Genomic DNA, 12,111 nt, shown 5'->3' with positions numbered 1-12,111 from the left:
AAAAGTGATAGAGCATTGTCTTTTGATGGCTGATCAGCTGTCTTTGTGAAACTAATTGCTTATGTCAAGCCCATGTCTAAGTGCTCACCCTCAACACAAAGGAATTATTGGTGCTTGTGATCAGTTTGGCCTTCTGCTGGAGGTATAGGCAGGGAGGCTGAAGGGACCAGGCAGATACGGACTCCTTTTTACTTTCTCAGCACAGCCCCTCCAGAATAATGTCAGGACAAATGTCCAAGGCCATTGGATGTGTATATGTGTGTGTGTGTATCCATTACATACAACCTTCCTACCACCAGGACACACACATCTCCAATCTGTAGTACAGTCAAGCCATAGGCCTTTCATTCGTATAAGATTCATTTCTCTTTAAAAAGCAACAAACACAAAATTTCCCAGTGGTCATGGAAAAAACTGGATCAGTGCAGTGTGGGGAAGACATTTCCCCAAAGCCCATATGACAGGTTTTTTTGCCCAGAAGCAGAAAGACCCATAGAGCTTAGAAAGGTTCACCCTCAGCTACTCCAGCCAGGGATATTACACCGATCTTTTGCCTGAACATGTCCACTTTATTTTGTAATCATAACAATAGAAATGGAAAAACCTGATGAGGTCATCCCTCCAGCCCCTGACTGAGCAGGACTGTTCCCTGTGGGATTGTTCCTAGATCTGTCTTTATACGGTCTCATTTTAATAACAGTTCACATCTCCACAACACTTTTCATCCTCAAGGCACTTTACAACCACTAGCAAATTAATCCTTGCAGCACCTATGCAGTGTAAATAACAGAACACCCCTGGTCTAGGGACAAAAACAGAGCAGCATCTGCCCATTCTGTGGGAGGCAGCACTGCTCAGTGTGCCCACCCAGGGCTATGCTGCTGTCCCAAAGAGATTTCAGCCATTGCAAACTTAAGAAGGCTTTCCCTCAACACAAAAGGTCCTGCTCAGCTAATCATGCCCATTACCATGTTCTTCATCAGCCAGGCATACTTGGAATAAATACCCCAGCCCTGCACTTCTTTGTGCTACACCTCTGGTCTTGGGGATCCATGAATGGGACCCTTCCATACTGTTTGCTGCTACACATGCCTCTATCAAATGTACAGAAAGCCACAGCAGCAGTGACAAGACTGGCAAGATCTGGGGAAGCTGGAAGTCCATGAAACAGCCCTGCCTGTCACCAGCCACCCATAGGGAAAGGGCACATGGAGCCCCATTTTACCCTGCCCAGGAGAACATGAGCTCAGCACCTGATCCCTCATTGTCATGTAAGCAGAGAGAACGTATCCTGCATTGATATTACTGGATAAGTAAGCAGATAATAAAATAGATAACAAATATGCACCAAACTAAATCCACTTAGGAGGCTGAAAGGGACCACGGGTGTGAAGCACCAATCAATTCTAAACTCTGACAGATCCACTTTCTGAGAGACGCTCACAAGGATAACCAAGAAACTTTGAGAGTTTGGCAAAATGAACAGCTAACTTCATTCCAGCAGGACTGTTATCCTCCAATTACGAGTCACCAAATTAGATTCCTTCACAGTGAAATGCAGTCCCCACTCCTGCAATGCTTTATTAACTTTAATGCACTCTATATGCTTTCTGTCTCTCACTCTCTTGCTCACTCCCTTTAATGCTATATTTGTTCTCTTTAAAATATGTCTCCTGCGATCCCTCTGCATAGTCTCACACAGTATATTACGCTTGGTTAGGCAATGGCTAGCTGTGATGCCCAGGGAGCAGAGTGTAGTTTTTTCCCAGCCCCTCTCCCACCAGGAATACTTTATGGGGCCTTCCAACCCAGGGCCAGGTTGGCAACAATGCAGGAGCTATTCAGACAATCATGGCAGCTGTCTGCCTTCACGCCCAAAATCAGACTTCTGCCACAGGGAAAGATGCTGGCCAGGGAACCCATTCCCCTCTCTTTACCTGCATCAAAGCCAACAAATTCCTAGCATGTACCTCCAAGCAGCAGAAAAGAGCCCAGATCCTGAAGAGCGCATAGGCACCAATCTGCTGGGTGTCTAGCTCATGGGATGTGCCCCCCAAGCAGATTTTTCCATTTAACAGAATGTGATGGAGTTCCCTGTACAGTGCCAGAGCCTCAGGCTTTACAGGAAGCAGCCAGGGCTAGGAAGAGGCTGATGTGAAGAGGAGGTTGTCAGTGTCTCCACAGCCAATCTGGCATCTCCAATTTGGATCCTCAGCCATAAGCCCCCTCTGGATCATACAGAGCAATGTTTAAGTAGTCTGTGTTGTACCACTCAGGACAGCTCTCACTCACATGTAACACTTCTGTCATGCTCACAATGTGTTTTAGGTGCTCCATGGGTGGTCTGCATGCCAGAGACCAGTGTCCTTTTGAGGGAATAGCAGGTACCAGTTCCAGGCTGGGCTCACTTACAGGATGGGACACAGGGGTATGATTAAGCAGGGGAGGGCCAGTAAATCACACCCAATCCAGGGATGAGTGGTGATTTGCACTATTTAGCTCCCACAAGGCAGCAGCAGGTTCACACCATGGAGTTAAGCTGCTCAAAGACTGCAACAGGTGTGCTCATGGTGTTACAATCCCCTCCCTACCCTCCTTGGAGCTGACTACTGTTCACAAGCAGTAGGCACTACCCACACTTCTGCTCACATGCAAGTGCTGGCTGTTAGTAACAGGGACAAACATCCCAGCACCAACCACATCTCTCTTTTCTGCTCTGGTCTGGCTCACTACAAGACCCTTTTGAACGTGTGATAGTAGAGTCAGGGGTGAACCAGCACAGACTTCTTATCAGGTTAAAGTGGCCCCAGAACTACTGTGAAAATGTGTTTTTGCATACACAGCAGCAAGTTTTACACATTAATTTCTACTCTTCTCAAAGGCAAAAGTTTGAGGCACCCAATCAAGGAAGCACTGGAGGCAGCATGCAGACCTCCTCCTAAGTGGTGTTCTTGTTTCCAGTGTAGAAGAGAAATAGAGAAATTCACACACGGAGAAACTCACAAGCACCTGACAAGGCTGAAGGTGTAGAACACGGCATTTGCCCTTAGTTTTTTGCAAGTAATTTTAATATTGTTAGATTCTAATTTCACAAGTCAAGAATTATTTTTAAAATGTGCCAATATGTTTTATTACAAAGTATTTTACATGAGCAGCTTTTTCCCTTGGTGGTGGTGTGGGGCAACAGTGTTTGAGTCTCTTCTGTGATTTTGCCACGCCAAAACAATTTATCAATTCCTAAACTCCACTCTGGTAAGTAAAATCCTTTACACGTTACTCTACGCTATTACGTGGTCCCTTTCTCCCTGGAAAATAATATATGACAGGGCCATTAGATAAAGTGCTTTTTACAGACGTATCTATATTTAGGTATAAACATGCCTGTAAAACCATTATACCTCTATAATCTCATTTTACTTACCAATAAAACATATCCACTATTGTAGAGGAATGCACCATCTACTTAGTGCTGCAGAGCAATGTTACACAATCACTGTTAAAATGGGAAGGGAAAGCTAACTTCTCCAATTGAAAATGCAAGAGAAATGTAGGTAGTCAGACAGTAATTATTCAGATTGGAATTTGGCCAGGACCAAAGGTTAGATTGCTTAAAAATATCATGAAAGCCTTATTTGACACTGCATTTTTATGTAGATCAGATCTAAGATAAGTATTAATAGAAAATTACTAGGCTGCACAGGCAAAATACAGCTCAGCATTTAGTGATATTTCTGGACAATATTTCAAAATACAGAAAGTACACAAATAGGTCACTGTGCATTCAACCAGGCTAACTGTAAATAAAGAACTATTCAGGCAGTGTACTGCAAAGCTAGTCAATCTTCAGGTCAAACAAAGAAACTGAGGCAGAACACAGGCTGGTCCCAGGAGTTTGGGGGCAGTTCTGTCATGTGCTGATGCTGGTACCTCCTTCTGCTGCAATTGCGCCAGCTGTTCAGCCTTGCACAATAGTCCCTTGGGGGGCTATTTTCAGGCCCCCAAAACCCTATCTCCAAGCTTGAGACAGCAAGAAGAAAAGAAGTCCTGTAATACTGCAGTCCAAGACTAAAAGTTGTCTTGAAGGCAGCTTTCCTAATTAGGAGGAGGTTGATGCTTGTGATGGGAGGCTAAACAGTGTGTACTAGCCACCAGGGAAATTTGCGGGCACATTAGCTGCATACTGGACAAAGAGCATCACCTACCTCCAGCCTCCTGCTTATGTACTTCCCTAGAGGGACATGGGGAAGTTCATATCCCAGTGCTTTGTGGGCTTTGCTCACTGGGAGCTCTGATGAAGTCGCAGCACCAGCTAGAGGACTTCAAGCCACAGAATCTGAATTCAACAGCTGATTTTGCATCTGCATCAAATGCAATGCTAATCCCCAGCCCTACTCTCAGCCTGGACCACTAGCCCAATTCCAGGACTCACCACCACCCTCTGTCCTACTACTACCTAGACACAGATGTCCTGCCAGCCCTAGTGTTAGCCACCAGTGTTACCTTACTCTTTGTTATTTGCTCATCTTCGACAGCATCTTAATTCACACTGGCTTAATTTCTCAGGCAGTTTGAGCAGTATCAGACAATGAATCAAAAAGCAAACCTTGTGTTTCAGGACCTAGCTGGGCGTAGGAAGAAACCCATCTCACCTGTGAGACAATCTACGAAGCTGGAAGGTGCTTTGTGCCTGGTATCCAAAATACCACCAGGGAACAGCAAGTGCACTAGAAGAAGCTGTTGTAGGGAAGTTATCATTGCACTAGACATGCTGCTGGACTGTCTGGCAAAGAAATGCCTGTATATCCAGATCAAAGAAGAACACTGTTTCTGTGTTTACGAACTGCAGAAGATTGGTGCGTTTTTAATCTTTTTGTCTACTACCTGCTTTACAGGTAAACTGCAGGAGCTGAGAAGACCCCTGCAAAGAAAGGAGCAGGACTGATTGCAGCCTCATAAACTGTTACTCCCAAGAGCTGGGCTTAAAGCTAGAAATCACACCGTAATTTACACCTGTTTCTCCAACTTCCTGAGTTTTGGCAACACAATTTCATCTTAGGACAGCCTCTCATTTTCATGGTTACTGCCATCTTCCCCATCCAGACACACTGCATATTGTATACCTCTGAAGAAGCATTCCTCATGTTCTAACACTGCTTTAACCATAGTCCTACTGCACCTTCAGCCCAGTCTATTTGTATGTTGACAAACCCTTTCTCTGCGTTCCCCATATTACTGCTTCCCAGGTAGGTGACATAAGTGCCCATAAATCTTCTTCTGGCTCACAGCCCTGTTGTTCCAGGAATTTTGTAAATATATACAAAGAAGAGGGAGATGGATCTGGGGCACAATGGATGTGTCTTGGAAGCGCCTGCACACTTCAGGTGCTGATAAAAAGAATGAATGATGCTACAGGAAAATGTCCATACATCCAGAGTAGGAAGATGACAGGCTAGAGACAATGGAAAGTGCCATGCAGTGATGAATGCAAGAACAATCCAGCGCCTGGACCTAAATGGTTCATTATAGTGACTTTGAGTAAACACCCCCTCCAAGAGCATTTCAGTAGTTTTAGATGAAAACTGATCCACTTTAGTTTATTTTAACTAGTTTCAAACATCACATATTCTCATTCGGATATATAAATGTTCCCATGACAGTGATAGAAACAGTTCTCCAAGGTCTTTTGGCCAGGTCTTCTTTCTGCTCTTCACAGCCACTCCCTTGCCAACATGTACCTTTGTCCATGCCTGTGATGTTCCACAGACTCATTTCTATCTAACTTACAAAATGATTCTTCTTTTCCCTTATTTCTCCCAAATCATCCTTTTTCTTTTGGTGAATGCATAGTACACCCCCAACCAAAGCTTTCAAAGCCCTTGGAGCTCTCTCATTACCTTGCTGTTAGTCTTCCTTCCATGGTCACTGGGTGGAAAGTAGCACATATGTTAACTTCTATTCTCTATTTTACTTCAAGTTGTTCTTTCTTTACTAAACCGGGTACAAAATTGTCCCTGACTTGGACAGTGCCAGATTCATCCCATATATCACATATTCATTTCTCCCCACCTCCAACAGCTAGTTTGCTTCCATCTATCCAACAGGTGTATCCAAGGATAAGGTGAAAAAGTGCTTCCCCGTTTTCTGCCACACCCAAAGGAGAAGAGCAATTCTCTCTTTACACTTAAGGCAGTACAAAGAATGCTTTGATCATCAATTAGACCAATACCATTCCCAACATATGAAGAACTATGTCTCATTATTGTAAGCTTGCCCAAGGGTAAGTTCCCAGTGTCCTTCCCACTTCCTCCCACCCACATATTTTACATATCATGGGTGATAGCTGATACAGCCACAGCCTGCAAGCGTCTGTTGAGGCCAACACCAACTGATTCATGGAAATTACAAATTAAAATCTTCTGCTTAATAGTCTTGCCCTTCCCCCAGTCACTTCAGGATTGCTGTCTACAGCATCTGCTTTAGCACACTACCTGCACTGAAACAACTCAAACAATAGGATTACTGCTGCTAGGAGACAGCTCCAAGGTTCACATTTAGAAATGTTTCCCCAAACTCAGTCTAAATTTTCCCTTTGCTCAGCTATCCTGTCACTAATATCTCCTTCATTCAGCCAAAAGAATTTCTCCCTCTCGACTCACAGTCTCCACCCTGAAAATGCTTGTAGATGGTTATCTGATCACCCCTTGAGACTTTCCTCTGTTGCAGCAGAAGTTCACTTCTGTTCATCCCTCCTCATAAGTTGAGTCCCCTTGGCTCCTCATCAGGATGAGCAAGGGAGGATGAAGATAGGGAGAGCAGCAGCAAGTCTGACCTGTTTACCCAGCCTGGCACACACGTGCAGAGCTGCAGGAGTCAGTATCACACACACAAAAGCCATTAAGCAAGACAGCAGGTCAGTCTGGCATTGCCTAGTGCCAACTTCTAAATGCCAGGGCATACAGGCTTGGCACGGCCATCGCTCTCTGTGAGCCTGGCTTGTGGAGCCAGGCTGGAGCCACTGTGCCCCTGCCAGGATCTCACCCCTCCCTCAGCATCCCGCTTGGACAAGTTTAGAAGGATGAGACAGGCCCTCCCTGGCAGAGACTGAAATATCCTCACCACCTGGAGGGTTCAGTTGCCACAGCTGTCACTCCGTGCATGCTCCATTTAAAACAAGGGTTTCAAAGCTTACGAGACATGCACCGTTTCCCACTTCTGACTGTCGTCTGCCCCATCTCAGAACTGGATCCAGGCTCAGAGAAAGCAAGGGACATGTCACTGTGTGCACAGGGACTCTCCAAAGGGATTTCAGCATAGTTGAAAGCAAATTTGCCTCCTGAAGTGCAAGATGAGGTTTAAACAGGCAGCAGAACACTGCACCAGAGCAACCCCAGTTCTGCCAATTAAACTGAACCGTAACAATTCAGTAATCCACACAGCAACCCCTTCCTTCCTTTCTTAATTCTCCACTTCTTTTTTCATTTTTCATTTCCAAGTGGGAATCAACAGCACATTAATAACATAAGGTAATTGAAGTCTGCAATTTCCAAAAGCTAGGGATTTAAATATCTCTGATCTATTAGTATCCATGAGAAACACACATTTAACTTCACTTGGATGGTTTGCGGAAGCACATCTTCAGCATTTCTCATTACTTGCTGTATTAATTAAAGGTTTTCTTTTCAACCTTAATGAACTTTGCATTTTGTGAACTGGCATATGGTTATACTGAATTTCAAAATTTATAAACTGAGGAGAATTTTTACTTCCAAGGGTGAAAAGACTTTCCCACTCCCCAGACTTTCTCATGCATCTCACTCAGTACCTGTTTGTTCCCTGCATCGTTTCCTTAAAGAGAAAAAGCAGGCAGACGGAGACTGCACTGTCTCCTGAAGGCAGCTGCCAAATGCCACACCAGTGCTGAAATCTCGAGGGTTCCTCAGAGCCTCACATCAAGAGACAGTCTTACATTATTTGGATGCCAGACATAACCACTGTAAAAGCCAAATTACAATGGTTTCTTAAAACATACCCTAAGTGGGAAAGAAAATATGATTTTTCTTTTTTTACGCAGAAATTGAGTGACTCCTCCTTCTACAATACTGAGAATCCTAAAAGGGCATCTGAACCAGAGGGAGACAGCCTCAAACTACACCTGCACTTTGGCTACAGTCTTCCAGTTTGCTGTCAATCTCCTCAGATACAATGTATAACATGGGATACAGCTTTAAAACACAAACCTGCCCAGCCCTTTGGAAAGATCTTCATAAGTGCATGTTTCAGTCTTGAAGCCCATGCAGCAGGGCAAGCCAGAAGAAACTATTTGCACCACCTCTGTTCATTGTCACAGTGTTACAGCAAACCTTAAACGGCCCTAAAGCAGAGTGCCAGAGCTCACCAGACCTGATCAGGCTCTCATAAAGGTGTTCCAGACAGTAGAAATGGCAGAGAAGGTAGCTTGATGCCTGGAACACAAAGATATGAGGCAAGCAGCAGGGTGGAGTGAGAGAGAGAGATACATCCTGTGAGCTGGTCCAGGACAAAGCCACGTTGCTACAGACACTGATGGGCCGTGTTTCACAAAATGACAGCATCCCTCAGGAGCCTCATGACCTCTTGATTTCCACTGGTATGGAGCATTTTGGAAAAGGGAGTTTAGTCACCAAAGTACCCCATGAAACCTCCAGCCTTGCTCATGAAATGAGACAGGGAATTGATCTGGAAGTGAGAAGGACCAAGATGTGTTTTTAGCATGGGCAAAAAGGCATGCCACAGCCATTGGTGCCAAGAAGGGTCAAAAGCTGGCTCCGGTCAGATCACCAAAAATGACGGATGAGTACCCAGAAAAATTTGTTGTGGGTCTCCTTCCTTGTAATTGCCTGTGCCTTGTCCCTTCCCTTTTTCTCTACTCTGATCCTTGGTAAAGGACTTTTAAGTTCCTGTTATCACTACTTATAGAAAAACAAAACAAAATCTACCTAGAAGTGGTAATAAGGGAAACCCAATGTGTGACACCACAAAGAGTGCCATTCAAGATGTCTGTATACTTCCAACCCAGAAGCATCCCAAAAACTACTCATGCCTTTAGAAAAACTTAATCCTTACAATAAATATTAAAGCCAGAGTGAAGGGAGAATTTACAACTGCAAATCAAGAATTTTATTTGTAGTCTCATTTTTCTTTTCCTTTCCCTCTTTACTCTCCCCACCCAACACTCTCCCCTTTCCCTATCTTTGTATCCCTGAGTTCAATGACCAGTAAGGCACTAGCCATCAAGCTGCTGGATACAATATGCTTTCACAGTACATTAGTGCTGTGCATCAGACCATGCTGTGCCTGCAATTGTACGACAGGTCAGGGCTGATTCGTCTTACTGAGACTTTCAATCAATAGTGTCCAGAAAGCTTTCCCAGCTGGAGGGACCCAGCCCAGCAGTCACTGACCTCTCCCTCACTCAGCACTTGATCATATTTATAGAGTTGCAGTGACGGAAACATACACAGGCAAAGCCAAATCTGGACCATGGCTAGTCACTGGCTGTTGATGTTGCAGGGACAGGGATGGGAAGGTCCAATCCAGTGTAAGCAAACAGATAAGATTTGTCTCAGTTGAATGCCATTTCCATGCATTTCTTCCTCCGTTCTCAGTCTTCTCCAGCCTCTCAAATTCATACATGCTGGCTGCCTCAGTCACCTTTCCCAGCTCATCTAGCTGTTCAACCCTCCATGTGCTGGCCAATGCATACAAGGATGTACCAGACCATGCCCCCTCCCAGACCAGCTCCACCACTGGCTTCCTCAGGCTGCAGATCAGCCCTTTTGGGCCTCATAATATCATTTACACAAAAGTCACTATAGTTTACATATGCAGCAGGAAGAAAAAAAAAAGTATTAGTAGCAAGAGTAAAAGATAACAATAACCAAAAGCAGACAGTTGCCACAATAAAGAATACCTTACCAGTAAATAAAAATCAATATTACAGACAAAGGGCAGCTGTGAGTGACATGCTTTAAGGTCAGTTTACATTTTTAAAACAGCACAAGAGGGCTTAGTATAAAGGAAAATCCAGAATTTCAATATTCCCCATGAACTTCCTTAAAGCTACAATATATGCCCTAATCTATCACCCTTCTCATCCTTCTCCATCCATCACTTATCTCTAATCCATTTTTTGTCCTTCATGGCTCCTACAGTCATTCCATTCCTCATTTTAACCACTGTCATATTTTTGGTCCATCCTCAGTACCACTTAGCTCACTTGTATTCAGACTGTTAGGTATCTGGTTTTAAATCTTGAAAGCATGGAGGGAAAGTACCACAAGTGAAGTCTTGTTCTAATCCTTCATACCACCATTTAAATCAATAAGCATTTTTTGAAAGTGTAAACACCATTGTTTTCTTCCTCACCCTTCGCCTTATTCTCTTCATCAGAAAGATGGAGATGCATCTTCTCTGCTTCACAGAGTTAGAATGTTTAATTATTTATGGTATTTAAAGTACTTTTGGCTCTGAAGCGACAGAAGCTACAGGAGCTGAGATTATTATTATTATTATTATTATTACTTCCGTCACACTTCCCTGAAGGCAGCAATGTCTTCTTGTGAGATCATACCCAACATTACTCACAGGATCCCAACAGAGTGTATTAAAACCTGTATGTCCAAGATCTTCAGGACAATAAATTCTAGTGTAGCTAGGAGCAGAGAGACAGGAATTGCTGTAATACCATAAATAGTTGTCGGTTTCCAAGCAAAATCCCTGATATTCAGTATCGTCTTTGCCACATCGACTCAAACTGCAAAATACTGCTGATCAGTAGTTTCTGATGAAACAACATGTTGTCAGCAAATGCCAGTTTGTTAAGCCTATTCTCATGAAAATATCTTCCAGCTCACGACACATTTTCACCTACTCCAAAGCAGCTTTCTTGCTGGCAAGGAAGAACAAGAGCAATGCAGATCTTTGGAGAGCTAGGCAGAGCTGCACAGGTAGCCAGCCTCCAGGGTCTGGGCTGGAGGTGCAGCTCTTCTGAACACCAGGACCCATCCATCCATCAATTTTAATCCAGACCTAGAAATCTCCTGTGCCCTGTGGGTCTGCCACAGATCCAGGGAGTCTGGTTCCAGCAGCTCTTGTGCAGTGGAAATATAAAGCCCAGCTCCATTTCAATTCACTTGCAGAAACTCAAAATACAAGATGTCCTAAATGTGGATCCTAGAAGTGGAGACCCTCAGACTTTAAACAGATCTGGGGAAGGTGGCCAGACCAGAGTCACCAGGCTTTTAGAGCATGGCCAGAAATCCTGGGAGCTCTGGATCCCTCCTAAACAAAAATCCTGGTCTTATACCACAGAGCCTGGAGATCCCGAGAGTCCTGTCTGGGGCTACAATATCAGAGGTGCCTGAAATCTGGGATTCATAGAAAAGACCTCAGATGTAATTCCGAGGGCACAAGGCCTTGTGCCCCACAGCTGCAGACTCAACAAACCCTGGAAGCCAGGGGAGAAAACTAATAGCTTTGACAGTTTCACCACAGTTATTAGTCCCTTTTATCAGTTCCTCTGAACTTGTAGTTTCCCAGTATTTGCAGGGAGAGGAGGGGAATTTTGCCATTAAGTGCAGACTAAAACTTAAGTTTCTACCTCTGAACATCCTCCTGCCTGGAAAACCTGATTGTAGCCTGATGCCCTGTGATTCTGTCAGACTTCACAAACTATGTTGAGCTGTGCCTGCTGAGCACCTGAGTGAGACCTGTGGAGAAATACAAGGGGCTTTGAGGGGTAATGGCAGCCACAGGGTATATTATCATTGACAAGTTTACTGAGGGCAACTGCTCTGCTTTGGGGGATTTCTTCTGTTGATCAGAGACAGTCGATAAAGAATGGAGTAGTCCTGGAGTCAAGAGAAAAGATGTTGTAGTCCATGCCCACTCAAATTCTTCTTCCAATTCCCATCATTTCCTGGGTTACGCTGCCATAGAGCAATGTTGAAAGACTAGTGCATTCTCACTGCAGAAGTAAGTATAAAGTAAAATGAGGGTGTGTATGTCATTTTTTATATATACACTCTCTCTCTCTCTCTCTCTCTCTCTCTCTCTCTCTCTCTATATATATAT

At 44.2% G+C, this 12,111-nt stretch overlaps 1 protein-coding gene across 1 annotated transcript in view; it reads right to left on the bottom strand.

Annotated features, from left to right (window-relative positions):
* GRIN2B (glutamate ionotropic receptor NMDA type subunit 2B) overlaps positions 1 to 12,111 on the bottom strand; it is a 200,405-nt gene that overhangs the window by 172,874 nt on the left and 15,420 nt on the right. The gene's annotated exons all lie outside the window — the stretch shown is intronic.

This window comes from Athene cunicularia (assembly GCF_003259725.1).
Source record: "Athene cunicularia isolate RWA chromosome 1 unlocalized genomic scaffold, athCun1 chr1_part2, whole genome shotgun sequence".
Classification (NCBI taxonomy): Eukaryota; Metazoa; Chordata; class Aves; order Strigiformes; family Strigidae; genus Athene; species Athene cunicularia.
This window is presented reverse-complemented; position numbering and strand designations above follow the sequence as displayed.